This window comes from Phyllostomus discolor, chromosome 6, assembly GCF_004126475.2.
Source record: "Phyllostomus discolor isolate MPI-MPIP mPhyDis1 chromosome 6, mPhyDis1.pri.v3, whole genome shotgun sequence".
NCBI lineage: Eukaryota > Metazoa > Chordata > Mammalia > Chiroptera > Phyllostomidae > Phyllostomus > Phyllostomus discolor.
The window spans coordinates 155,360,525-155,375,776 of NC_040908.2; the positions used below are offsets into that span (position 1 = coordinate 155,360,525).

At 37.5% G+C, this 15,252-nt stretch overlaps 1 protein-coding gene across 15 annotated transcripts in view; it reads right to left on the reverse strand.

Moving 5' to 3' along the window:
• The window catches only part of PHF21A (PHD finger protein 21A), a 163,128-nt gene that overhangs the window by 136,239 nt on the left and 11,637 nt on the right, over window positions 1-15,252 (reverse strand). For 11 of the 15 annotated variants that reach the window (XM_036029312.1, XM_036029316.1, XM_036029305.1 and 8 more), the window contains exons 2-3: window positions 1,545-1,585; window positions 105-216 (exon numbers count right to left, since the gene is read on the reverse strand). The gene's annotated coding sequence lies outside the window, so the exon portion shown is untranslated. The remainder of the gene's footprint in view (window positions 1-104; window positions 217-1,544; window positions 1,586-15,252) is intronic. The other 4 variants (XM_028517525.2, XM_036029307.1, XM_036029309.1 and 1 more) reach the window with 1 other exon arrangement.

A 15,252-nucleotide genomic window follows, 5' to 3' on the forward strand; every position in this document is an offset into this window, starting at 1 on the left:
TAACCAGTAAGTATTTAGTAGAAGCAGAAGTTATGGGAGGTAGATTTCAGATCAATTTAAGGAAGAGCTAAGGATTAGAGCTGTACAAAAAAGGAATGGGTTACCTTATGAGGTAGTGGGCTCCCTGTCATTAGAAGTATTCAAGAATGCTGCATATCATATCCCCCTCTTGGAGATTCACAATGCACATTAGCATATTAAAGGTTCTGAGAAGTCCTGCAGTAAAGAAACCTGTTTAACTTTAATGCAGCATTTCCCAAATTATTTGACCACAGACATTTTTCCCACCCCCGCCCAACCTCAGTAATATTGATTCATTTCTGTGGACCTAGATTTCCTCAAAATACATTATTGAAAATAATGCGCTACATTTTTAAAAATGTAGTAGTCAATATGTACCCAAATAACAATCTGTTAGGGATACAGGGAAAAAAATGCCTTTTACATCAGGTAAAAGGCTGGAAGAGAAGGCCCTTAAAGTCCCTTCTCTAAGATGCAATGATTCAATCACATTTTAGAGTAAAGGGCTACCGGGTCTTGATCATTTATTTAAAAAGGTTCCATGAGAGAAAGGCAAGTAGAATAAAAAGGTAGTAAATGCAAAGTTAACTGGTTCAAATGCCTCTCTTTCATGTTCAAAGCCCAATCACTACAAGATAAGAACGACACCTCAAGTTTTCAAAAAGAAGCCTTAACCAAGTATCTACTCCACACATTAAGTTAATTACTATTTAAGAGAGAGAATTAAAAAACTAAAAAACAAAAAGAATAGTTTTGCATTAGGGGACTATGCTATACCAGCTATCTTGTTGGAATTTAATTTTTTATCATTATACATGCTCTCCACATAAGGTTAATATTTGTTTGATCCTTTGTTACTAGACTGCCCTGTGCAATCTGTGATCTTGCATTAGACATTCAAAGAAATGATTAAGTGTGATGATTTATAAGCTGTTAAAGTAGATTTTAAAGTAGATATTAGAGAAAAAATGTTTGCCTATATGCCCCACACTGCTACATTTCTTTCTATTTTTTCCTTTTTAAGAATTATACAAAACAACACACACTAAAAATGTAGTATCAGACATTAAGCCAATCCAACATTAAATTTAGGAATATAAATGCTTACAAGTCCCAAATTTCAAAGTCAAGGTTCCCACAGTTACATTAACCTAGCCATTTTGCACATATACTAAGGCCATAAAATTTAATAGCATATTAAGTAATACAAAACACAATGGGAACCTTAACTTTTGAATATTTCCTGACTTTTGAATTTTCAGCTCTATCCACTGCATTAAGGACATTTTTGGCAAAGGGGACCTTTACATTTTAACAGGTTATCGAATGCAGGAACATGCAAGCCTAGCAGTATTATTAGAAACACAAATGCATTTGAGATACAGCTATGTGAAATTAGACAAAAATTCACTCTCACTTGGTGCAAACAGCAAAGCCTCATATCTGGGCAGAGAGCTTTTTTGCAAAAATTCACTGAACAACTAGCATCAGGCACATTATGCCTGCCTGGTAAAAGTACTCACCGATTTGGGGGAAACTGGCCCTCCTTCAGCACTCTTGTTCCCTACAAGAGAAAGAGGGGAAATGGAATTAGACTACAAACACAGATTTATGGCATGTCATCAAAAGCTGAAGACTGAAAGGTTTCTATCTGATCTTAAGAAGAAAACAACAAAATACAAAAAAATCTCCAAAGTGCTAAAACTCGAAAGAAAGAAAGAAAGAGATAGGTAGTTTTTAGAGCAAGGAATGAATTCAGATGTTAAATCTCTGGTTTTCCAGTTTTTTCACTTTTCCACAGTTTTTTTAAGACAAGGAGTTTTGATGATTTTCCTTTCCTAAGAAATACACAGAAACGAAATGCACCTCATCTAAACAACATACAAATACACTCTCATCCCCAACAATGACCTTCCTTGTTTGTTACTTGATATTAACAAATTGAGTTAACATCATGGGTCCTTAGTTTGGTCTACTTAAAAGGCCTTTTTTTCAATCAATCTTGAAATGGATTTGTCTTATATAAGGCTTTTAAAGTTCACAGCATTTTATACGTATGGTCATAATTTTAATTAAACTTTTCATTCACATTCTCAAAGTCTCACCATTTTAGACTGTAAACCATGTAACACAAAAGTGACTTTCCCACACTGACTGGTGTGGCTTAGTGGGTTGGGCACTGATCTACAAACTGAAAGGTCACTGGTTCAATTCTGAGTCAAAGCACAGGCCTGTGTTGCAGGTCAGGCGCCAGGTTGGGGGCGTGTGAGAGGCAACCAATCAACGCTGCCTCTTCCTCTAAACCTATACGTATCTTCCTTATGCTTTAAACACAGTACGTTTGTTGACTGATGTTACTCCCACAGTGTTCTCATTCCTTCAAGGGATATTTTGAAAAATCTTTATGTCATCCAGATTATAAATTTTTGTTTAATCCTGTATAGTCATACCAAACATATAGTAAAATAACCCCAATTCATGCAGTTAACATTCCTTCCCAAAAAACTTTCAAGTTGCTGTTTTATCATGTCTTTCCTTTAGTAGCAATACTTTTTAAAGTTCTCAAGTCCATATAAATGGCAATTTCAATCACCAAGACTAGAATGACTACCAACCAAAAGAAAAATCATACAAAAATCGGTAGAATAATATGGTTATTAAAAAGTGGATTCTCACAAGGAAACAAAAAATTTGTAACTATGTATGGTGATGGATATTAACTAAACTTACTGCAGTAATCACTTCACAATACTCACATATATCAAATAATTATTTGTATATCTAAAACTAATACAATGTTATATGTCAATAGCATCTCAGTTTTAAAAAGTGGATTCTTAACATTATGGGTACCTACAGGACTCTGTAGCACTCAAACCAGCACCATGCACATTAGCAAATGCTCAGTAAACATCTGTTAAATGAATGAATTCACTGAGTGGACCCTTAACTCTCTGTTGCAGGTCTGTTCTCTTGTTAGCTTTTTCATTCTGGGGATAATTTCTTATGCATCAATCTTCCAAACATTATTTTTCAAGTGAATGACTTTGGACAAAAACAGTTAAGAAGTTAAATATTACCATTTAAAACATAATGAAAAGAAAAGAATTTGAACTAAATTAAAATTAAGAACTTTTCATCAAAAAAACATTGAGAATGAAAAAGCGAGTCACAGAACTGTGGATGATACTGCAACACATATAATAATGGTTTATACCCAGAATATATAAAACATACTTATGCTCGAGGTGATCAGACAGGGTTGAGATTTTAACTTTCATTTATATGGTATTTGAAAAAGTATAGTCACATAATTCCTTTTAAAAGTCATATTCAGTAAAAAGGCACAAAGGATGAACACCTTATCTCTAGGACATTTCTCCAAAAAGCAGTAGCAGAGTCAATCCCGAATTGGTAAAGAATGTCACCACGATATTGTGAAACTGCTTGCAGGGACTGCAGAATCACCTAGGAAATCAAAGCCCGAGAAGTTCAGTGACTTCCCCGAAAGTCACACAGCTAACTGGTGGTAAAGCTGGAGCAAAGCTTACAGGCCCTGAGATTTTTCTGACTGAGCTGGCCGCCTTTCCACTAGACCTCACTTCCCCTTTAACCAGCTGTAGCAGTTACTCTTCTAAGAAACAAACTACAGTAAATACTGGCCAAATATTTTTGGAAAAGTCTGCATACGATGTTTAAAGAAAAATCATGTAAGTAAGCTATCTAGGGCAAGTTTTAAAGCCTGAGATCCTTTATGCTTGAGGGATCCCTGGGAATGGGCTTCGGAGGCATCTGGCAACTTGATAATACTATATGCTAAATTCTGTATGTATGAAAACTCTGGCAAAAGGTTCTGAGGTTTAATAACATTCAGAAAGAGGTTCAGGTACCCCAAAAGAGTAAACTATTTTTTTAGACAAGTGATTTCTTAAACTCTGTATCAGAACTACCAGTGTGTTTCTTCCGAAGAATGATTATTAATTGACTACTATTTGGAAATCGATTTAAAAAAAAGGAAAAGCAAATATTTTATTTCTATAATTTAGTAAGAATAAATTTGCAGCAAAAAATATTTATATGTAATATTTTACTTTTAGCGCTACCCAAGTCTGACGTACAAAACTGTTTTTCTCATGTTCAGCTGACTGAAAGTCCACTTAATTTGTTTCCCACATACAACTCACACTTTTAGCTAAAGTAGTTCAAAATTGTAATATTTGCTTAAATTTTTAAATATAGATATGTTCTTGAAAAATACATTCAAAATATATACATTGGAGTGAATTAAACTATTTTTGCTTTAGAGATATTATGTTGTTAACATAACTTCACCTGATTTTTTGCAAATTTAAGGTTGTTCACCTCTTCAGATCCTCAAAGATATAAGCTTGACTTAGAAATGGTAAAGAAATGAATCATTCAGATTTATGATCTAATTGTAAAATTTAAACTATCACCAATAAATCAAAGGTGATTAATACCTACTTCTTAATTACCTTTAACTAACATAATATCTAAAACCTCTGTTACATGAAGAATATATATTAAACAAACAAATTTTGCAGAGAAAATAAAATGTTCAACAGTAGATCATGTTTTGAATCAGACTAAAACTCATCCCACTACAAATTTCAAACGATTAAGTTTATAGTGTATGCTCAATCATAAATTTTGATAAGGGACTAGAATAGCACAGATAATTGTCATTCGAAGACACTTTAAAATGTCACCTTACACAGAAGATTCAATCTCTTCTCTTTTTCTACTATACCAAGCTGATACACTATTTTATATACAGTAAGTTTTACTGCTTTTTATAAATACTTCCTAACTTCTAAACAGAAAGTATAGTAAGTATGAAATACATTTAAATGCAAATAAGGGCTCAGAAGAAAAAGCAGAATCCTGCCTAATGCGATGTGGTCAGTCCTTTAGGCCCCATTACAATCATCCCTCTTGCCCCCACCCCTCTTAACCTTACCCTCTTCTCCCCTTGGCACTTCCCCCCTTACTCTCAAGAAGCATCCATTTTTCCTCATTACTAGGTCATTTCGTTTCTTCTATCTTTAAAAAAAAAGCCCCCCTTCATTCCATATCCTTCTCTAGTTATTGTCCCAGGTCTATGCTCCCATTTACAGCAAAACTCCCTTAAACATTAATCATGCTCACTGCCATCTCCTAGTTCTGTCCTCTCAGTCCCTACTGAACCTACTCAGATAGGGCTTTGCCTCCTTTCATTCTTGTTAAGATCACCTAAGATCACCTAAGACCTCCCTGGTGCTAACTCCAATAGTAAAGTCTCAGCCCTCACTTCTTGTTCAATCAGTATTATATTTGACCCAGTTGATAAATTCCTTCCTTCTTCAAACCCCTTCTTCCTTGACTCCCAAGACACCACCCACTCTTGATTTTCCTCCTAATCTCTCTGGCCACTCTTGTGGGTTTCTTTTGCTGTTTCCTTCTCATCTCGCAAAACCTCAAAATGTTGCCAAGGCTCAGTTCTCAGAACTCTTCCCATTAGGTAATCTCACCCAGTCTCATGGCTATAAAAGGATCTACATACATTGGTGACTCCCGAATTTTTATCTCCAGCCCAGACCTTCTCCTTGAATTCCAAACTCATACACCCAACTGCCCATTCAACTGCTGTCAAAACTAAAGTCTTGGCTACTTATCCCTCAACCTCCCCCTCAGAATCATCCGCATCTCAACAGATGATGACTCCATCCCTTCAGGCCAAAACCTTAAATTCATCATTGAATCCTCTTTTCCCACACCCTACATTCAATTCAATACCTATCTTGCCTCTATCTTCAAAACACACAGACTCTGAACACTACTACCACCTCCTTGGTGGTCCAAGAAATCATCATCTTTCACCTAGATGATTACAACAGCCTCCTAAGCGGCCTCCCCTCTTTCATCTTTGTCCCACTACAGTTTATTCTCTCAGCAGTCGGGGTGACCTTTTCAAAATCCAAGACAGATCTGGTTACTCCTTGGATCAAAATCCTGCAGTGCCTTCCCATCATACTCAGAGAAAAAGCTGAAGTCCTTTACAATGGCCTGCAGGCTCTAAGCAATGTGGGCCCCTGCTACTCAGACCTCACCTCCTTCCCTCTCCCCAGTGCTCAATCTGCTCCAGCCACTCCGGCCTCTTTCTGTTACTTCAAGAACTCTAAACAAGTTTCCTTCTCAGGGGTCTTCTACTTGTTTTTCCCTCTGGCTGGAACATTCTCTTCCATCAAATAACTTCGTGGCTCACTCCCTTAAAATGTTTGGAAAATCTAGAGCAGCTGCAAGATTAGAATACTAAAATAAGGACTAACACTTTCATCAGAATTGTTTCCCTCCCCAAACTTTGACTTTGAGAATTCTCTTTCCTATACCAAGAAAACCCTTCTACCTTCTCTCGGCCCATCCAATCTCACCCAGTCGTCTGGGTCCAATAAGGACTCACTGACTAATGAAGACCTTCCCTAGTCACCTCACCTCCCAGTTCTCCCTTTCTTTGAATTCTCAGAATAGTTATCATTTTTCTCATTCATCTTAGAATTTAACCATGTACTCTTCACACTGTAACTTATATATCTTATCTCCCTAATTAAACTACACATGCACGCACGCACACACATGAGTAAAAATAACGCCTTGTACAAGGAGTTCTCAAACCCAGATCAGGATAAAGCTAAAACTGACAAAAAAAAAAAAGATTCGCAGTCCTATCCTTAAAATTCTGAATTTTATTATGTCTGATTTGAAGCCCAGGTATCTGTATTTGTTTTAAAGTTCCCCCAGAAGACTCTAATAGGCAGTTAGGATGAGGAACCACAGCCTTACAGTCCTCTATTTCCTGCAGTGCCCAGGAAAGAAGGCCCTGGAATGGACAACCCAGGATACCAGATCCGTACCATCACTTCACAGGGGAAGAACCACCCAAGAAGCCCAGATACTACCCAAAGGCTACAGGGAGGCAAGGCCCAGCCTAAAACCCAGTTTACTGCTCTCAACCTAGAAATCTTTCCATCAGACTGGGAATAAATGAAAGTAATAAAAATCCACAATTCACAGATAAGCACAGTAAACAGTGATTATCTAATACTTGACCGGTGACGGCAATGCCCAAGCTCTAAGACGGCGCACATTATTAGCGTCTACATGCTGGAAAAATGAGAGCAACATTAGCTGACAAAAGACTTACAGGCCAGAGTAATTGTGGGAAGGCTTATGACTAACGTAAAAAATAACTATTTTAACTAAGTCCTCTTACAATATGCACAAAACCTTATAAAATCATTTATTTTGCACTTGAGAAGTATTAGAAAACAAAGAAATCTTGCTTTCATCATGTATGAAGCACAAAAATCCGTATACACAAACATCCATAACTCACAAAGCTGTAAATGTTTTTTCAGTCTACTCATCATAATGTAAACTTAATTACAGATCAGACTTCGTAAATGACCCCATATCCCAAGACAACTCAAACTCTTATTAATAAGTTAACCTCAGGACCAAAACTCTTGTCATCAACAAAACAACAACTTAGGTATCTTTGAGGCATTACAAAAGTTTGGGCCTATCTTGGTGTACAGGGATTTCAGCCAGGGCCTCCTATTAACACTAATGGGAGTTCTGGGTGTAAATCGTAAGCACCGAGGAGCAGGATCAATGCCCAGCACTGCACCTGTGAAAACCCTTCCTACTGCACTAACTGCAACTACTGGGACTTGTTCTCTCAGAAATGGGATAATAGACCCAAATTCCTATGTCTCTAAAGCACAAAGATAATTCAAATAAAAGTCACTAAGGAAGGTCACTGGTAAACACCTGATTTAAAAAAATACAAGAAAAAGTAAACTAAAAGAATGACTAACACATTAAAGAAATTTTATAAAACAGCACTAACATGCACAGAAGAAACTCGTGAACTGCTGGAGATAAAATACCTCACTCGACAGGATTAAAACCACCAAATCTTTAAAATCAGAGCTCAGTGAACCCACTGCAGCCAGCAGCTTGTCCAAAGAAACACACACACAACAAAACAAAAACCCCTCCCCTGATGGAGCCCTAAGTACACTACAATCCCTGCTTTTAAACACAGAGGAAACTCCCGCTGCCCTGAGAGCCAGGAATAATCACCGAGTACTCCAGACAAATGGATAATGACCACGAGCTACCAAGGACGACCAAAACTAACGAAATAAAAATTATAGCACCTTATTGTATTCCATACTGCCTCACTTCTCAGTACAGCACTGCTGTACTCACCAGGCTGGAAAATGAGCAGGTGCCTTTCAGGCTATAGAGAAATTAGTGACTCACACACACACACACACACACACACACACACACCAATGACAAACACAAACACAAAGGCAATGATATTCTCTCACTTGAAAGGGCTTAAGAAACGCAAGGCTTTGCTGTAGGCCTGGAGAACTAACAGTAGGCCTTACTGAAGGAGTGAGGAAAAAGACAAGGTTTACCCCAAATCCACAAAGACTAAGAGAATTAACATTTATTTCCATTAAAAGGCTTTGGAAATAATCCATTTTAAAAAAAGGGAGAGAATTTAAAATTTTTGCTGTTTCTATCACCAAAAGAAAATTAGAATCTTCTGACTACACAGATTTAGCTCCACAACACAAACAAAAAGAACCCTGACTTAAGGCCTGAAAACTAAAAGTGGTTCCATTAACATTCACATTTTTAAAAAATCTATGTGTTCCAACATATTGATTCTTTATCATCACTGCTATCCTTAATGAACATTTAGCTTATTATCTGTACTTTGAAATGTCAATGAGAAATTGAAGCTGCTACAATATGCTGGGGATTTTAACTTTTGAAACAAAAACCACAAAGGAGCAGGAGTCTGAAGCACACAGCCTCTATCATGCTGGTAAGTAAGCGGTCCTAAAACTTGAAAGTGAAAGCAATACAGACCAAAAAAGAAGTTTGCCTGATATTAATGCTAGCCTTTAAGACCAAAAATATGTTCCGTTACAGAAGACTGAAATCAGGGCTTCCATTAACCTTGTTTAAAAAAAAAAATCCCATGAGCATGGAATTTTTTCCTAAGTCTCTTCATCAGAGCAGCATGGGGTCCCATTAGGCACCCTATTTTACTTCCACCTTATAAATAACGTTAGCTGTTCGCTATTTCCATGGAAACCAAGAACAGAGAAACCCACTTAAATGAATACCGGTTAAAGGAATAAGTTTTACTTCAGAAAGGTTTGGCTGCTCTAGATGAACTCTACTGGGGAATACTACAAAGTCGTCTTAAGTATAATTTTTTAAATTTATCTTTAGTGTAGGGGGAGCTTATTAAGAGTCCTGTGAAATAAGCACACTCCATGCACTAAACTAAATATGCCAAACAGCATCATAATGTTCAAGATGCCTTTTCAATGCCCTGCACAGGGGTTTAGACGCACAGTTCCCAAAGACTATGCTTCCCCATGCATTAAGGTGGAATAATTAACCCTATGGGTCTAATTTAAACTAATAAAAGCAAGGACTTCAGAACTAAGGCTACCATCACCTTGTAGCAACTAGTAATGAACAGGCCCCACAACCAAAGGAGGCTCAAACAAGAGAGCAAATAACTTAACTTCCTAATCACTGTTACTAGGTCCAGGGATAGCAGGCAGTCAAAACTCCCTCCTTAACAAACTATTTATGAGCTATAACATGTACGCCTTAGTCAATCAATACACACACTCAGCTGAAATAGAAATAGAACATGCAGAATGAGAGGGCAGAACAAGATTTAGTGATTTCCAACTTCAAGCTGACTTAAATATTGCCCTACATGCTCTAGAAATGACCATTATTGGTGGCCCATACAAAAGCTGCAGATAAGCAAGTGTACATAAAATACAATGCAACTCATAGTGTAAGAAAACTAAAATCTTTACAGCAGATGTGGTTCCCCATGAAGTCAGTGGTGGCTCAGACATCTTCAGTAAGTTAAAAGACATGAATGCAAAATTATCCATAAAGGTGACGAACAGTATTAAATTTACAATATATGGAAAGAGTTAACATTTTCACACATATTCTTCTTTGAGTACACCAATGTATCTGTTCAAATTGCAGGTTTTAAAAACGAAGTTACTTAACTTGTATATGCTTCACACACTGTTAACGACTGGCACAATGCTAGTAACTTGCTGAACCTGGGTAACAGGTAGGTGGGGTTTGTTAATATTATTCACTCTACTTCTGTATATGTTTTTACATTTCCATAAAATAAGTTTTTAAAAATCCTGTAAAGTTAAGACTCTTGTCTCTATGTGTAATTACATAATGAATGAAATGCCTGGTATAGGTCTTAGAAGCTACTGAATTGAAATCCAACATAGCCACTAACTTTACATGAAACCACAGCTAATTTTCAAGTTTTACTTTTCTTACCAAGGCAATTCAGTTAACAGTTCAAAACCACTAGGAGAAATCTGTAAAAGGTCTGCCATTTTTCAACTACCAACTAAGGAAACAGAAACAATCAACACGTAATAATGAGATGTCATAGTCATATTTTGTATTTTACAAACTAAATTTTACGAGCCCTCTCAATTACTAAATCAAAAGAATTTCAGAATCAGCAACACCAACATTTCCAAATTTCTTCTCTAATAGGCCCAGTGAACTACAGAGGGCAATCTAATAAGTTAATACTTCCTATTTCCCTTATCTTAGTTAAGTAACAAAGCTGCCCATTTCCCCACTACGCCCCAACCTCATCCCTTGCCAGAAAATACAGCAATTTCTGCAGTAAAAAGGTCTTCCATGCTCTCCCTTAGTCCAGATGAAAAAATGTTTCACACTTAGTTACTTCACAACTCAACTCCTGGCTGAGGGCCCAAAATGGGGAGACCCACAAACTGTTTAAAGCCTTAAGGTCTTGGAAACAGCTCTCTGTTTAAAAACGAACAATTACGATTTCTTAGACTTAAAGAAATAGGATGAGATGGTGGTAGCCCTGGAGGAAGTGAGGAACAGAAGCAGACGGGGCAGCAGGCACACAGAGAAGACTCGGCGAAGAGACTGCGCGGAGAAGGGAGGACAGGAAAGGCAGTGGAGGCAGTGTGCACCAGGGACCCGCAGCTCTCTGCGAAGCCGCTGAGGGGCCGCTGAGCCAGGCAGGTCCCGCACAAGGGGTCCAGGGGTTCAGCCCTGTCACAGGCAGTGGCCCCACCTTTTACAAATTAGGCAGGGGTAAATTGATTTCCAAATAACATAATTATTTAAATCAATCCCAAAGACCCCATAGAGTCTATTTCTAACTACTACATTTATTAAAATGAAATAACTTCTAAACTTTTTACACTTTCATTTACCAAAGAGAAGCAATTTTGACAGGCCCCGCATATAAGCTGAAGGAAACTTAATACTCTACATATGTATGCTATGCTGATTCTAAAACTGCAAAGCTTTACTTACTGGCCACTCTAGCTATTGTAAAGTAATGTTACAGTTTTTTAACTAAAAGAAAACTGTAGAGCCTGCCATAAAACTGCTAAATTTTAAAAATATATGTTGAGCACTTTATCAAAATAAACTTGCTGGAATTTCTGCTCAGAGAGCAGAAACAATGTTTTAGGCAAAGAGACAAAATAAAATACAGTAAACACTTCCATCCACCTACAAAACCTTTATCATATGGTGCAGCTGGTAAAGGAGAACAGAAAGTTAGTGGAAACTATTACAGCTCACCCTTGAACAACTTGGGTTTGAACTGCGCAGGTCCACTTCTACAGGGCCAAAAGCAAATTTGCATGCTGGTAGACCCACGCAGTGCCACCCTGCTTTCTTCGAGGGTCAACTATATTCCGCTTTAACTCAAATGCTCACCAGTGACAATATATAGCATATCCAGGATGTTTTGAGAAGCTATTACAAATACATTTGTTGAATACCAGAAAAAAAAAATATAAAGATCAAAAAAGTTTCACATCCAAATTAGTAGTGAAAGAATAAAATTAATTCTATTTCACACATAATGATCATTCCCCTTTCCTCAATTCCTGGTTTTTCTTACCAGATATATACATACTCATACACACCCCTATACCTATAAACATACTAATGCATATATTAAAAATGCAAATTTCTTAGCAAAAAAAAAAACAAACCCTTAATTCTGAGATTACTGTAAGGTAGAGACTCAAAGAGTAGCTTTTATCATAATCAACTTGTTCCCAGGCCCAGTTTCTAGACTTGATATAGGTAACACCTGATAGTTAAATATAAAAAGAAAATAATCACCATAAGGAAAGACCAGGCACCAGATGAAAGGAAATTTCACAAAGCCAAAATGCCCAAATCATAAGGCAAATAAAACTGTCCATCGTTACCAGAAAGCATTTGTGTGCCACTTTTCTATCTCTGGGGTTCTACAACTGTTTCCATTAGTTACTTCACCCAAGCATGTGCTCTCAAGGTTTGAACACGCACACATACACAATTTGTCCCAAGCAGCAGACCCAATGGACTGACCAGCTAGTTAGTATTTTGGACTTCTGAGTTACAATGACTAGTCTACTCCTTACTACCTTGACACTAAGTGACCTACTGTATGCTGCATCAATATCTTGTACCAAAAAAGCTTGTATCACACTAAGGGTTTTAATAAAGTGCCATGAAATCCTTTTTAAGGTCCCTGTTAATCTGACATATTCCCATTTATTTTCTATTTTTCTTGGAGGTATGCACAAACAAAAACTCATTAGATACACTTTCCCATCCACACCTTTTCTCACCATGACATTTCAGGAAAACACTCTCCTTTCCAGCTAAGCTGTTTCCATATTTATTCTCTCCCCATAAACTTTTAGTGGGACTGTAACACTAATAATGATAATAGCAGTTATTGCTTATCAAATATCTTAAAGAGTTCCCCCATTAATCTTCACATCAATCCAAGGGGGTTGGTATGATCATCCCTGTGTCACAGATAAAGAAACTGAAGTCCAAGTAAACAGCACAGTGCTTGGTATACAGCATGCACTGGAGAAGTCTTTTTTGAAGGGAGCATGAATAATTAGTCCAAGGTCACACACTCAACAACTTTAAGTGGTTGTACTGAGATTCCACCCCAGAAGACAGACCCCAGGGCTAAGGCTCTTCCCCCACCATGCAACATTTGTCTCAAGCCTTGAGAAGAGGAGTCCAGAATTAAAGATAAGTAATAATATCTAATAATAGCTACCATTAATTTAGCACTTACTAGGTGTCAGACACTTCTCATAGTTAACACATTTACTCATTTATTCCTCATAACAACCTCAAAAAATGGGTACTATTACTCATATTTTACAGATGAAGAAACAGAGGCAGAGGCACAGAGGGCGAAGTGATTTGGCCACGATCACAGAGCTAGTACAGGGCAAAGCCAGCGTCTGAGTCCACACAGACTGGCTCCAGCTCCAGAGCGGATACTCTCTAACCACTGCACTGTACTGCCGTGCAAAAAATCTCCCTTCATTTGAACCGCACGAAAACAGAACTTTTAACCTTTACAAAATTACTAAACCATAAGCCTTTGTAGTCTGACTAATTGAGAGAAAACTGTAGGGCTATTCTAAGCATGCGCACCAGACTTCTTTACAGGCACACAGGATATGCCCCTGGTGATTAGATCATTGCCCTGTTCAGGAAGTCGCACCCTGTAAATCTGGTTAAGAGCCCCCAAGCCCATCTCTCCCCACACTCAGACCCACACTAACCATGCAACGGGCAATTCAGCGCTGTCCCAGTGCAACCTTCTATAAAATGAATGTCATTCTGCAAGTATCCGAGTGTGCACAGTGCCCTTCCATCACCCTTTCTTCTTCTTTCCAAACACCACAAAAAATACCACAAAAGGAATGAATGAATTTAAGCTACTTAAAAATCATAACAAATGTCCAATGATAACTACAAATTTAAATGAGAAAAAAATGCAAAACTCTCATAGTTTTGCAACTTGTCCAAATTCTACATTCAAAAACCACTAGGGCCTCTTTGACAGACTCAATTCTTAGAATGACTATCTTATTATCATAAATGTGCCTTTAAGGGTACAGAGAAAAGCCCATTTTTGCCTCAGATTCTACATATCTTGATATGCATACTTAAGAACCATTACTGTTGTATAACAAGTTATTGGGCTTTTTACCCTAATGTCTGTAAGTATGACAATGTATTTAATTACATAAATAAAATATTAAGCATGGACTTAATAGTTGTGTATTAATATGTAATACATACAGAAAGCAAATACACAGAACAGGACTAGACCTGGAGATACTGAGAACTTGACACAATGAGAACAGGAACTATTGCAGCTCCCTCCATTGACATCGTAAAGTTGCCACATTTTCTGGGCTCTCTTTTGAATTAATGTGGCATCTGTTCCAAGTACAGAATGCTAACATTTTACTAAAAGATATTTTCATTCTACATTTGTATCTGGTTTGCTTATTATTTGAACTACTGTTTTATTTCAGTGGTCATTATTTCTTTATACCAACTTGTCAATTTGGCATTCCTAATCTATCTCCCCTGAGCACAAAAGGGGTGGGGAGGAACCATCAGCTTAAAACCCTCTAACAGCAATAATTACAATATACTTTGCATATAGATTAAATAAAGAAAATAAGCAGCACAGAGATTTTGGTAGGCTTTTTACTATTGGGTCCTGATAAGTTAACAGCATCTGTTCCTTTCAGAGAAAGAATTCTGCTCTGAGGTACTAGAGGGTTGGGGGGAAGGGGGAAAGAAGCAAAGTAAACAAATACTAAATAGAATAATTCAAGTTACAAAGTTTGGTCTCCATGAAATGATGATTTCAATAATTTCCACATATCCAACTCTATCGGGTGGTAATTGCTTTTTAAGGCATCCTCAAACGTGCTGCAGCAAAAAGCCAAATACAACCAGTTGTATTTAACATGCATGCTGCATACTCCACAATGTTACGTCACACCAGGCACAGAGAAGACGCTTACCAAGCTATCCTGCATTCTATAAACTGCCTAACAACAACAGAAAAGGCACTGCCATCTCCACAGTGGGAGCACGAGCCGTCAGGGTAGGCAGCCTTTTCCCTTGGTCGACTCTAAAGGAAACAAATGAGGCTTACATTTCTGTCTTTAAAGCTCACCCCTCTCAAGGTCTTTACTCTCCTTTACTCTCAATCTTTCAGTGCTTCTCAGAAAGAAAGGCTGTTTCTTT